This window comes from Pelodiscus sinensis, chromosome 13, assembly GCF_052426305.1.
Source record: "Pelodiscus sinensis isolate ZL-2025 chromosome 13, ASM5242630v1, whole genome shotgun sequence".
NCBI classification, from domain to species: domain Eukaryota; kingdom Metazoa; phylum Chordata; order Testudines; family Trionychidae; genus Pelodiscus; species Pelodiscus sinensis.
The window spans coordinates 36,725,322-36,739,234 of record NC_143064.1 but is presented as its reverse complement, the minus strand read 5'-3'; positions in this window follow the sequence as shown (position 1 = coordinate 36,739,234).

Genomic DNA, 13,913 nt, shown 5'->3' with positions numbered 1-13,913 from the left:
CGGTCTGGAGTCTGTTTGACGGGGTTTTAGATGGTTTCTTTTGTTTTGTTTTTAACGCGTTTCTGAAGTCCTACTAGGAATTTTGAGGAAAAGGAGAGGGCTAGGAATCGCAGGCTGAAACAGCTCTTGGAAGGAACCAAACCCTCCGCCCCCAGTTTCCTCCCAAGCCTCTGCAAATCAACTTGCTTCTCGAAGGCAATTGCTGAAGGGGACAGATGGCGTGATCAGGTTCTTCTCAGACATAAGGAAGGGTAAGTATTTTCTAAAAGCTAAACTGTCCCCACAACTCCTGTCTATTTACAGAGTTGAGGCGTTCTGAAGAACGTGTGACAGGTTGCTAACGGCCATTCAACCCATAGAATGCTTTCTCTTAAAGCATGTCGACTGCTTGGACGCTCCTTACACTTACTCCAAAACGTCTCCAAATCAACTTCCTTCCTGAGTTTCCCTTTCACTGAAAGACGCAGGGAGAGTGAAAACTTCCTTCTCAGACGAACGGCTGCAACTAAGTTTCCTTGAAAGTAAGAAGTGCCCAATCAAAGACCGTGTAGAATAAGCTTGAGGCTTCTCCAGTATGCATAACACCTTAGTAACGCTTTTTGGAGCCACTATAAAAATGGTGATGGAAAGTAGCTGGTTTGTGTGAAACCATCTGACAGTTCCTGCCAAAAGGTCTCCCACCAACGTCCTTCATTCGGGCAATTGCGGAACTGTAAAGCACTCCTGAAATGCACCGTCTCAGCCCTAAGGACTGGACAGGGCTTGTTTGTTTTTTGTTTCTAAACGTATCCCTTCCGATTTCATGAGGAGGTGCCTGGCGTTCTTCTGAATGCGACAGCTCTTCCACGCGTATTGGAGATAAAATAGCCCCTGGCCGGAGGAAGTGTCTTCTCAGTTTGGAAGCCACTCACATTTAGTTGTAAAAGGGCGGCAAGTAGCCATCCTTCAAAAATGCAAGTCCTGTAAGGTACAGACCGCGCGACCAACTTTTTCTGAGCGCTAAAGAAGACCGAGTTGTTCCTGAAAGTAAGTCTGTCGCAATCAAAAACTGAACATTAAGTGATTTCCGGTGGTCTCCAGCGAGTGTGACAGGCTTTCAAAGACTTTCGGAGCTAATTTAGGAAAGGCTCTAAAAGTATCGCCCCTGGCAGGAAGGCACTTCCATTGAGTTCCAAAGCGTCTGGACCGTCTCTGCATTGCCTAGGCTAATTGTTGACATTCCCTGTACAATGTTCTCAGCTCTAAGCAAGGACTAGGCTTTCGTGAACAAGCAAGTCCTGTAGGTCAGCGGCTGTGTAGCGTTCTCCAGAGCCAGTGCCAGGCTTTAAGCCATGTCGGAGCCACTAGAAAAGGCTGTGCGAAAATGTAGCTCGACTGCTCGGAAGCGCCCTCCATATAGCTCAGGAACATCTGCCGGTCAGCTTCCTTCGTGAGCGCAATTGTTGAAAGGCACCTAGCGGGTGGAAAGTTGCTTCTGACTTATTGAGACGGACGCGGGGGCTTTCCTGAAAGTCAGAAGGTCCCAAGCAAATCCTTTACATCCGGAGAGAAGAGGAGTTCGCAAGAATGTGTGGCCTCTCTGGAACGCATTTCTGCCTCACTTTAAGCAATTGCATGAGAAAGCGTGGAAGTCCCTCACGTTCAAAACGTCTCTCGGTCAAGTTTCTTCATGCGGGCAGTAGCAGCAATGAAGGACTCGGGTTTTTTCTCAAAGTATCACTATCCGAAGCAAATTCAGTGCACTAGCAGCTTTCTAACGCTCTCCAGAATGTGTGACAGAGGTTTTCAGGGCTCTCGGAGACCATGTTGCGAGACAACGTGTCTTCCATGTGTGGCAACACGTCCCGTTTAGTTTCAAAGCGTCTGCAGGTCAACTTCCTTCACGAGGTACAGCGCGCCTAAAAATGTTTTTCTCAGCTCTACTGAAACAGTAATTCCTCCCCACCCCCGCCCCGCACATGAAGCGGTCTGCGGCATTCACAAGATTTCGTGAGAGGTTTTTTTGACGCCCTTCTGAACCAATACGTCCCTTTCTGTAAAAGTATCGCCGTTGGCTCGAAAAACCTTCCATATCATTCCAAGCGGTCTGGAGTCTGTTTGACGGGGGTTTAGATGGTTTCTTTTGTTTTGAACGCATTTCTGAAGTCCTACAAGGAATTTTGAGGAGAAGGAGAGGGCTAGGAATCGCAGGCTGAAACAGCTCTTGGAAGGAACCAACCCTCCGCCCCCAGTTTCCTCCCAAACCTCTGCAAATCAACTTGCTTCTCCAGGGCAATTGCTGAAGGGGACAGATGGCGTGATCAGGTTCTTCTCAGACATAAGGAAGGGTAAGTATTTTCTAAAAGCTAAACTGTCCCCACAACTCCTGTCTATTTACAGAGTTGAGGCGTTCTGAAGAACGTGTGACAGGTTGCTAACGGCCATTCATGCCATAGAATGCTTTCTCTTAAAGCATGTCGACTGCTTGGACGCTCCTTACACTTACTCCAAAACGTCTCCAAATCAACTTCCTTCCTGAGTTTCCCTTTCACTGAAAGTCGCAGGGAGAGTGAAAACTTCCTTCTCAGACGAACGGCTGCAACTAAGTTTCCTTGAAAGTAAGAAGTGCCCAATCAAAGACCGTGTAGAATAAGCTTGAGGCTTCTCCAGTATGCATAACACCTTAGTAACGCTTTTTGGAGCCACTATAAAAATGGTGATGGAAAGTAGCTGGTTTGTGTGAAACCATCTGACAGTTCCTGCCAAAAGGTCTCCCACCAACGTCCTTCATTCGGGCAATTGCGGCACTGTAAAGCACTCCTGAAATGCACCGTCTCAGCCCTAACGACTGGACAGGGCTTGTTTGTTTTTTGTTTCTAAACGTATCCCTTCCGATTTCATGAGGAGGTGCCTGGCGTTCTTCTGAATGCGACAGCTCTTCCACGCGTATTGGAGATAAAATAGCCCCTGGCCGGAGGAAGTGTCTTCTCAGTTTGGAAGCCACTCACGTTTAGTTGTAAAAGGGCGGCAAGTAGCCATCCTTCAAAAATGCAAGTCCTGTAAGGTACAGACCGCGCGACCAACCTTTTCCTGAGCGCTAAAGAAGACCTAGTTGTTCCTGACAGTAAGTCTGTCGCAATCAAAAACTGAACATTAAGTGATTTCCGGTGGTCTCCAGCGAGTGTGACAGGCTTTCAAAGACTTTCGGAGCTAATTTAGGAAAGGCTCTAAAAGTATCGCCCCTGGCAGGAAGGCACTTCCATTGAGTTCCAAAGCGTCTGGACCGTCTCTGCATTGCCTAGGCTAATTGTTGACATTCCCTGTACAATGTTCTCAGCTCTAAGCAAGGACTAGGCTTTCGTGAACAAGCAAGTCCTGTAGGTCAGCGGCTGTGTAGCGTTCTCCAGAGCCAGTGCCAGGCTTTAAGCCATGTCGGAGCCACTAGAAAAGGCTGTGCGAAAATGTAGCTCGACTGCTCGGAAGCGCCCTCCATATAGCTCAGGAACATCTGCCGGTCAGCTTCCTTCGTGAGCGCAATTGTTGAAAGGCACCTAGCGGGTGGAAAGTTGCTTCTGACTTATTGAGACGGACGCGGGGGCTTTCCTGAAAGTCAGAAGGTCCCAAGCAAATCCTTTACATCCGGAGAGAAGAGGAGTTCGCAAGAATGTGTGGCCTCTCTGGAACGCATTTCTGCCTCACTTTAAGCAATTGCATGAGAAAGCGTGGAAGTCCCTCACGTTCAAAACGTCTCTCGGTCAAGTTTCTTCATGCGGGCAGTAGCAGCAATGAAGGACTCGGGTTTTTTCTCAAAGTATCACTATCCGAAGCAAATTCAGTGCACTAGCAGCTTTCTAACGCTCTCCAGAATGTGTGACAGAGGTTTTCAGGGCTCTCGGAGACCATGTTGCGAGACAACGTGTCTTCCATGTGTGGCAACACGTCCCGTTTAGTTTCAAAGCGTCTGCAGGTCAACTTCCTTCACGAGGTACAGCGCGCCTAAAAATGTTTTTCTCAGCTCTACTGAAACAGTAATTCCTCCCCACCCCCGCCCCGCACATGAAGCGGTCTGCGGCATTCACAAGATTTCGTGAGAGGTTTTTTTGACGCCCTTCTGAACCAATACGTCCCTTTCTGTAAAAGTATCGCCGTTGGCTCGAAAAACCTTCCATATCATTCCAAGCGGTCTGGAGTCTGTTTGACGGGGGTTTAGATGGTTTCTTTTGTTTTGAACGCATTTCTGAAGTCCTACAAGGAATTTTGAGGAGAAGGAGAGGGCTAGGAATCGCAGGCTGAAACAGCTCTTGGAAGGAACCAACCCTCCGCCCCCAGTTTCCTCCCAAACCTCTGCAAATCAACTTGCTTCTCCAGGGCAATTGCTGAAGGGGACAGATGGCGTGATCAGGTTCTTCTCAGACATAAGGAAGGGTAAGTATTTTCTAAAAGCTAAACTGTCCCCACAACTCCTGTCTATTTACAGAGTTGAGGCGTTCTGAAGAACGTGTGACAGGTTGCTAACGGCCATTCATGCCATAGAATGCTTTCTCTTAAAGCATGTCGACTGCTTGGACGCTCCTTACACTTACTCCAAAACGTCTCCAAATCAACTTCCTTCCTGAGTTTCCCTTTCACTGAAAGTCGCAGGGAGAGTGAAAACTTCCTTCTCAGACGAACGGCTGCAACTAAGTTTCCTTGAAAGTAAGAAGTGCCCAATCAAAGACCGTGTAGAATAAGCTTGAGGCTTCTCCAGTATGCATAACACCTTAGTAACGCTTTTTGGAGCCACTATAAAAATGGTGATGGAAAGTAGCTGGTTTGTGTGAAACCATCTGACAGTTCCTGCCAAAAGGTCTCCCACCAACGTCCTTCATTCGGGCAATTGCGGAACTGTAAAGCACTCCTGAAATGCACCTTCTCAGCCCTAAGGACTGGACAGGGCTTGTTTGTTTTTTGTTTCTAAACGGATCCCTTCCGATTTCATGAGGAGGTGCCTGGCGTTCTTCTGAATGCGACAGCTCTTCCACGCGTATTGGAGATAAAATAGCCCCTGGCCGGAGGAAGTGTCTTCTCAGTTTGGAAGCCACTCACATTTAGTTGTAAAAGGGCGGCAAGTAGCCATCCTTCAAAAATGCAAGTCCTGTAAGGTACAGACCGCGCGACCAACCTTTTTCTGAGCGCTAAAGAAGACCGAGTTGTTCCTGACAGTAAGTCTGTCGCAATCAAAAACTGAACATTAAGTGATTTCCGGTGGTCTCCAGCGAGTGTGACAGGCTTTCAAAGACTTTCGGAGCTAATTTAGGAAAGGCTCTAAAAGTATCGCCCCTGGCAGGAAGGCACTTCCATTGAGTTCCAAAGCGTCTGGACCGTCTCTGCATTGCCTAGGCTAATTGTTGACATTCCCTGTACAATGTTCTCAGCTCTAAGCAAGGACTAGGCTTTCGTGAACAAGCAAGTCCTGTAGGTCAGCGGCTGTGTAGCGTTCTCCAGAGCCAGTGCCAGGCTTTAAGCCATGTCGGAGCCACTAGAAAAGGCTGTGCGAAAATGTAGCTCGACTGCTCGGAAGCGCCCTCCATATAGCTCAGGAACATCTGCCGGTCAGCTTCCTTCGTGAGCGCAATTGTTGAAAGGCACCTAGCGGGTGGAAAGTTGCTTCTGACTTATTGAGACGGACGCGGGGGCTTTCCTGAAAGTCAGAAGGTCCCAAGCAAATCCTTTACATCCGGAGAGAAGAGGAGTTCGCAAGAATGTGTGGCCTCTCTGGAACGCATTTCTGCCTCACTTTAAGCAATTGCATGAGAAAGCGTGGAAGTCCCTCACGTTCAAAACGTCTCTCGGTCAAGTTTCTTCATGCGGGCAGTAGCAGCAATGAAGGACTCGGGTTTTTTCTCAAAGTATCACTATCCGAAGCAAATTCAGTGCACTAGCAGCTTTCTAACGCTCTCCAGAATGTGTGACAGAGGTTTTCAGGGCTCTCGGAGACCATGTTGCGAGACAACGTGTCTTCCATGTGTGGCAACACGTCCCGTTTAGTTTCAAAGCGTCTGCAGGTCAACTTCCTTCACGAGGTACAGCGCGCCTAAAAATGTTTTTCTCAGCTCTACTGAAACAGTAATTCCTCCCCACCCCCGCCCCGCACATGAAGCGGTCTGCGGCATTCACAAGATTTCGTGAGAGGTTTTTTTGACGCCCTTCTGAACCAATACGTCCCTTTCTGTAAAAGTATCGCCGTTGGCTCGAAAAACCTTCCATATCATTCCAAGCGGTCTGGAGTCTGTTTGACGGGGTTTTAGATGGTTTCTTTTGTTTTTAACGCATTTCTGAAGTCCTACAAGGAATTTTGAGGAAAAGGAGAGGGCTAGGAATCGCAGGCTGAAACAGCTCTTGGAAGGAACCAACCCTCCGCCCCCAGTTTCCTCCCAAACCTCTGCAAATCAACTTGCTTCTCGAGGGCAATTGCTGAAGGGGACAGATGGCGTGATCAGGTTCTTCTCAGACATAAGGAAGGGTAAGTATTTTCTAAAAGCTAAACTGTCCCCACAACTCCTGTCTATTTACAGAGTTGAGGCGTTCTGAAGAACGTGTGACAGGTTGCTAACGGCCATTCAACCCATAGAATGCTTTCTCTTAAAGCATGTCGACTGCTTGGACGCTCCTACACTTACTCCAAAACGTCTCCAAATCAACTTCCTTCCTGAGTTTCCCTTTCACTGAAAGTCGCAGGGAGAGTGAAAACTTCCTTCTCAGACGAACGGCTGCAACTAAGTTTCCTTGAAAGTAAGAAGTGCCCAATCAAAGACCGTGTAGAATAAGCTTGAGGCTTCTCCAGTATGCATAACACCTTAGTAACGCTTTTTGGAGCCACTATAAAAATGGTGATGGAAAGTAGCTGGTTTGTGTGAAACCATCTGACAGTTCCTGCCAAAAGGTCTCCCACCAACGTCCTTCATTCGGGCAATTGCGGAACTGTAAAGCACTCCTGAAATGCACCTTCTCAGCCCTAAGGACTGGACAGGGCTTGTTTGTTTTTTGTTTCTAAACGGATCCCTTCCGATTTCATGAGGAGGTGCCTGGCGTTCTTCTGAATGCGACAGCTCTTCCACGCGTATTGGAGATAAAATAGCCCCTGGCCGGAGGAAGTGTCTTCTCAGTTTGGAAGCCACTCACATTTAGTTGTAAAAGGGCGGCAAGTAGCCATCCTTCAAAAATGCAAGTCCTGTAAGGTACAGACCGCGCGACCAACCTTTTTCTGAGCGCTAAAGAAGACCGAGTTGTTCCTGACAGTAAGTCTGTCGCAATCAAAAACTGAACATTAAGTGATTTCCGGTGGTCTCCAGCGAGTGTGACAGGCTTTCAAAGACTTTCGGAGCTAATTTAGGAAAGGCTCTAAAAGTATCGCCCCTGGCAGGAAGGCACTTCCATTGAGTTCCAAAGCGTCTGGACCGTCTCTGCATTGCCTAGGCTAATTGTTGACATTCCCTGTACAATGTTCTCAGCTCTAAGCAAGGACTAGGCTTTCGTGAACAAGCAAGTCCTGTAGGTCAGCGGCTGTGTAGCGTTCTCCAGAGCCAGTGCCAGGCTTTAAGCCATGTCGGAGCCACTAGAAAAGGCTGTGCGAAAATGTAGCTCGACTGCTCGGAAGCGCCCTCCATATAGCTCAGGAACATCTGCCGGTCAGCTTCCTTCGTGAGCGCAATTGTTGAAAGGCACCTAGCGGGTGGAAAGTTGCTTCTGACTTATTGAGACGGACGCGGGGGCTTTCCTGAAAGTCAGAAGGTCCCAAGCAAATCCTTTACATCCGGAGAGAAGAGGAGTTCGCAAGAATGTGTGGCCTCTCTGGAACGCATTTCTGCCTCACTTTAAGCAATTGCATGAGAAAGCGTGGAAGTCCCTCACGTTCAAAACGTCTCTCGGTCAAGTTTCTTCATGCGGGCAGTAGCAGCAATGAAGGACTCGGGTTTTTTTCTCAAAGTATCACTATCCGAAGCAAATTCAGTGCACTAGCAGCTTTCTAACGCTCTCCAGAATGTGTGACAGAGGTTTTCAGGGCTCTCGGAGACCATGTTGCGAGACAACGTGTCTTCCATGTGTGGCAACACGTCCCGTTTAGTTTCAAAGCGTCTGCAGGTCAACTTCCTTCACGAGGTACAGCGCGCCTAAAAATGTTTTTCTCAGCTCTACTGAAACAGTAATTCCTCCCCACCCCCGCCCCGCACATGAAGCGGTCTGCGGCATTCACAAGATTTCGTGAGAGGTTTTTTTGACGCCCTTCTGAACCAATACGTCCCTTTCTGTAAAAGTATCGCCGTTGGCTCGAAAAACCTTCCATATCATTCCAAGCGGTCTGGAGTCTGTTTGACGGGGTTTTAGATGGTTTCTTTTGTTTTTAACGCATTTCTGAAGTCCTACAAGGAATTTTGAGGAAAAGGAGAGGGCTAGGAATCGCAGGCTGAAACAGCTCTTGGAAGGAACCAACCCTCCGCCCCCAGTTTCCTCCCAAACCTCTGCAAATCAACTTGCTTCTCGAGGGCAATTGCTGAAGGGGACAGATGGCGTGATCAGGTTCTTCTCAGACATAAGGAAGGGTAAGTATTTTCTAAAAGCTAAACTGTCCCCACAACTCCTGTCTATTTACAGAGTTGAGGCGTTCTGAAGAACGTGTGACAGGTTGCTAACGGCCATTCAACCCATAGAATGCTTTCTCTTAAAGCATGTCGACTGCTTGGACGCTCCTACACTTACTCCAAAACGTCTCCAAATCAACTTCCTTCCTGAGTTTCCCTTTCACTGAAAGTCGCAGGGAGAGTGAAAACTTCCTTCTCAGACGAACGGCTGCAACTAAGTTTCCTTGAAAGTAAGAAGTGCCCAATCAAAGACCGTGTAGAATAAGCTTGAGGCTTCTCCAGTATGCATAACACCTTAGTAACGCTTTTTTGAGCCACTATAAAAATGGTGATGGAAAGTAGCTGGTTTGTGTGAAACCATCTGACAGTTCCTGCCAAAAGGTCTCCCACCAACGTCCTTCATTCGGGCAATTGCGGAACTGTAAAGCACTCCTGAAATGCACCGTCTCAGCCCTAAGGACTGGACAGGGCTTGTTTGTTTTTTGTTTCTAAACGTATCCCTTCCGATTTCATGAGGAGGTGCCTGGCGTTCTTCTGAATGCGACAGCTCTTCCACGCGTATTGGAGATAAAATAGCCCCTGGCCGGAGGAAGTGTCTTCTCAGTTTGGAAGCCACTCACATTTAGTTGTAAAAGGGCGGCAAGTAGCCATCCTTCAAAAATGCAAGTCCTGTAAGGTACAGACCGCGCGACCAACCTTTTCCTGAGCGCTAAAGAAGACCTAGTTGTTCCTGACAGTAAGTCTGTCGCAATCAAAAACTGAACATTAAGTGATTTCCGGTGGTCTCCAGCGAGTGTGACAGGCTTTCAAAGACTTTCGGAGCTAATTTAGGAAAGGCTCTAAAAGTATCGCCCCTGGCAGGAAGGCACTTCCATTGAGTTCCAAAGCGTCTGGACCGTCTCTGCATTGCCTAGGCTAATTGTTGACATTCCCTGTACAATGTTCTCAGCTCTAAGCAAGGACTAGGCTTTCGTGAACAAGCAAGTCCTGTAGGTCAGCGGCTGTGTAGCGTTCTCCAGAGCCAGTGCCAGGCTTTAAGCCATGTCGGAGCCACTAGAAAAGGCTGTGCGAAAATGTAGCTCGACTGCTCGGAAGCGCCCTCCATATAGCTCAGGAACATCTGCCGGTCAGCTTCCTTCGTGAGCGCAATTGTTGAAAGGCACCTAGCGGGTGGAAAGTTGCTTCTGACTTATTGAGACGGACGCGGGGGCTTTCCTGAAAGTCAGAAGGTCCCAAGCAAATCCTTTACATCCGGAGAGAAGAGGAGTTCGCAAGAATGTGTGGCCTCTCTGGAACGCATTTCTGCCTCACTTTAAGCAATTGCATGAGAAAGCGTGGAAGTCCCTCACGTTCAAAACGTCTCTCGGTCAAGTTTCTTCATGCGGGCAGTAGCAGCAATGAAGGACTCGGGTTTTTTCTCAAAGTATCACTATCCGAAGCAAATTCAGTGCACTAGCAGCTTTCTAACGCTCTCCAGAATGTGTGACAGAGGTTTTCAGGGCTCTCGGAGACCATGTTGCGAGACAACGTGTCTTCCATGTGTGGCAACACGTCCCGTTTAGTTTCAAAGCGTCTGCAGGTCAACTTCCTTCACGAGGTACAGCGCGCCTAAAAATGTTTTTCTCAGCTCTACTGAAACAGTAATTCCTCCCCACCCCCGCCCCGCACATGAAGCGGTCTGCGGCATTCACAAGATTTCGTGAGAGGTTTTTTTGACGCCCTTCTGAACCAATACGTCCCTTTCTGTAACAGTATCGCCGTTGGCTCGAAAAACCTTCCACATCATTCCAAGCGGTCTGGAGTCTGTTTGACGGGGTTTTAGATGGTTTCTTTTGTTTTGAACGCATTTCTGAAGTCCTACAAGGAATTTTGAGGAGAAGGAGAGGGCTAGGAATCGCAGGCTGAAACAGCTCTTGGAAGGAACCAACCCTCCGCCCCCAGTTTCCTCCCAAACCTCTGCAAATCAACTTGCTTCTCCAGGACAATTGCTGAAGGGGACAGATGGCGTGATCAGGTTCTTCTCAGACATAAGGAAGGGTAAGTATTTTCTAAAAGCTAAACTGTCCCCACAACTCCTGTCTATTTACAGAGTTGAGGCGTTCTGAAGAACGTGTGATAGGTTGCTAACGGCCATTCAACCCATAGAATGCTTTCTCGTAAAGCATGTCGACTGCTTGGACGCTCCTTACACTTACTCCAAAACGTCTCCAAATCAACTTCCTTCCTGAGTTTCCCTTTCACTGAAAGTCGCAGGGAGAGTGAAAACTTCCTTCTCAGACGAACGGCTGCAACTATGTTTCCTTGAAAGTAAGAAGTGCCCAATCAAAGACCGTGTAGAATAAGCTTGAGGCTTCTCCAGTATGCATAACACCTTAGTAACGCTTTTTTGAGCCACTATAAAAATGGTGATGGAAAGTAGCTGGTTTGTGTGAAACCATCTGACAGTTCCTGCCAAAAGGTCTCCCACCAACGTCCTTCATTCGGGCAATTGCGGAACTGTAAAGCACTCCTGAAATGCACCGTCTCAGCCATAAGGACTGGACAGGGCTTGTTTGTTTTTTGTTTCTAAACGGATCCCTTCCGATTTCATGAGGAGGTGCCTGGCGTTCTTCTGAATGCGACAGCTCTTCCACGCGTATTGGAGATAAAATAGCCCCTGGCCGGAGGAAGTGTCTTCTCAGTTTGGAAGCCACTCACATTTAGTTGTAAAAGGGCGGCAAGTAGCCATCCTTCAAAAATGCAAGTCCTGTAAGGTACAGACCGCGCGACCAACCTTTTTCTGAGCGCTAAAGAAGACCTAGTTGTTCCTGACAGTAAGTCTGTCGCAATCAAAAACTGAACATTAAGTGATTTCCGGTGGTCTCCAGCGAGTGTGACAGGCTTTCAAAGACTTTCGGAGCTAATTTAGGAAAGGCTCTAAAAGTATCGCCCCTGGCAGGAAGGCACTTCCATTGAGTTCCAAAGCGTCTGGACCGTCTCTGCATTGCCTAGGCTAATTGTTGACATTCCCTGTACAATGTTCTCAGCTCTAAGCAAGGACTAGGCTTTCGTGAACAAGCAAGTCCTGTAGGTCAGCGGCTGTGTAGCGTTCTCCAGAGCCAGTGCCAGGCTTTAAGCCATGTCGGAGCCACTAGAAAAGGCTGTGCGAAAATGTAGCTCGACTGCTCGGAAGCGCCCTCCATATAGCTCAGGAACATCTGCCGGTCAGCTTCCTTCGTGAGCGCAATTGTTGAAAGGCACCTAGCGGGTGGAAAGTTGCTTCTGACTTATTGAGACGGACGCGGGGGCTTTCCTGAAAGTCAGAAGGTCCCAAGCAAATCCTTTACATCCGGAGAGAAGAGGAGTTCGCAAGAATGTGTGGCCTCTCTGGAACGCATTTCTGCCTCACTTTAAGCAATTGCATGAGAAAGCGTGGAAGTCCCTCACGTTCAAAACGTCTCTCGGTCAAGTTTCTTCATGCGGGCAGTAGCAGCAATGAAGGACTCGGGTTTTTTCTCAAAGTATCACTATCCGAAGCAAATTCAGTGCACTAGCAGCTTTCTAACGCTCTCCAGAATGTGTGACAGAGGTTTTCAGGGCTCTCGGAGACCATGTTGCGAGACAACGTGTCTTCCATGTGTGGCAACACGTCCCGTTTAGTTTCAAAGCGTCTGCAGGTCAACTTCCTTCACGAGGTACAGCGCGCCTAAAAATGTTTTTCTCAGCTCTACTGAAACAGTAATTCCTCCCCACCCCCGCCCCGCACATGAAGCGGTCTGCGGCATTCACAAGATTTCGTGAGAGGTTTTTTTGACGCCCTTCTGAACCAATACGTCCCTTTCTGTAACAGTATCGCCGTTGGCTCGAAAAACCTTCCACATCATTCCAAGCGGTCTGGAGTCTGTTTGACGGGGTTTTAGATGGTTTCTTTTGTTTTGAACGCATTTCTGAAGTCCTACAAGGAATTTTGAGGAGAAGGAGAGGGCTAGGAATCGCAGGCTGAAACAGCTCTTGGAAGGAACCAACCCTCCGCCCCCAGTTTCCTCCCAAACCTCTGCAAATCAACTTGCTTCTCCAGGGCAATTGCTGAAGGGGACAGATGGCGTGATCAGGTTCTTCTCAGACATAAGGAAGGGTAAGTATTTTCTAAAAGCTAAACTGTCCCCACAACTCCTGTCTATTTACAGAGTTGAGGCGTTCTGAAGAACGTGTGACAGGTTGCTAACGGCCATTCAACCCATAGAATGCTTTCTCGTAAAGCATGTCGACTGCTTGGACGCTCCTTACACTTACTCCAAAACGTCTCCAAATCAACTTCCTTCCTGAGTTTCCCTTTCACTGAAAGTCGCAGGGAGAGTGAAAACTTCCTTCTCAGACGAACGGCTGCAACTAAGTTTCCTTGAAAGTAAGAAGTGCCCAATCAAAGACCGTGTAGAATAAGCTTGAGGCTTCTCCAGTATGCATAACACCTTAGTAACGCTTTTTGGAGCCACTATAAAAATGGTGATGGAAAGTAGCTGGTTTGTGTGAAACCATCTGACAGTTCCTGCCAAAAGGTCTCCCACCAACGTCCTTCATTCGGGCAATTGCGGAACTGTAAAGCACTCCTGAAATGCACCGTCTCAGCCCTAACGACTGGACAGGGCTTGTTTGTTTTTTGTTTCTAAACGGATCCCTTCCGATTTCATGAGGAGGTGCCTGGCGTTCTTCTGAATGCGACAGCTCTTCCACGCGTATTGGAGATAAAATAGCCCCTGGCCGGAGGAAGTGTCTTCTCAGTTTGGAAGCCACTCACATTTAGTTGTAAAAGGGCGGCAAGTAGCCATCCTTCAAAAATGCAAGTCCTGTAAGGTACAGACCGCGCGACCAACCTTTTTCTGAGCGCTAAAGAAGACCTAGTTGTTCCTGACAGTAAGTCTGTCGCAATCAAAAACTGAACATTAAGTGATTTCCGGTGGTCTCCAGCGAGTGTGACAGGCTTTCAAAGACTTTCGGAGCTAATTTAGGAAAGGCTCTAAAAGTATCGCCCCTGGCAGGAAGGCACTTCCATTGAGTTCCAAAGCGTCTGGACCGTCTCTGCATTGCCTAGGCTAATTGTTGACATTCCCTGTACAATGTTCTCAGCTCTAAGCAAGGACTAGGCTTTCGTGAACAAGCAAGTCCTGTAGGTCAGCGGCTGTGTAGCGTTCTCCAGAGCCAGTGCCAGGCTTTAAGCCATGTCGGAGCCACTAGAAAAGGCTGTGCGAAAATGTAGCTCGACTGCTCGGAAGCGCCCTCCATATAGCTCAGGAACATCTGCCGGTCAGCTTCCTTCGTGAGCGCAATTGTTGAAAGGCA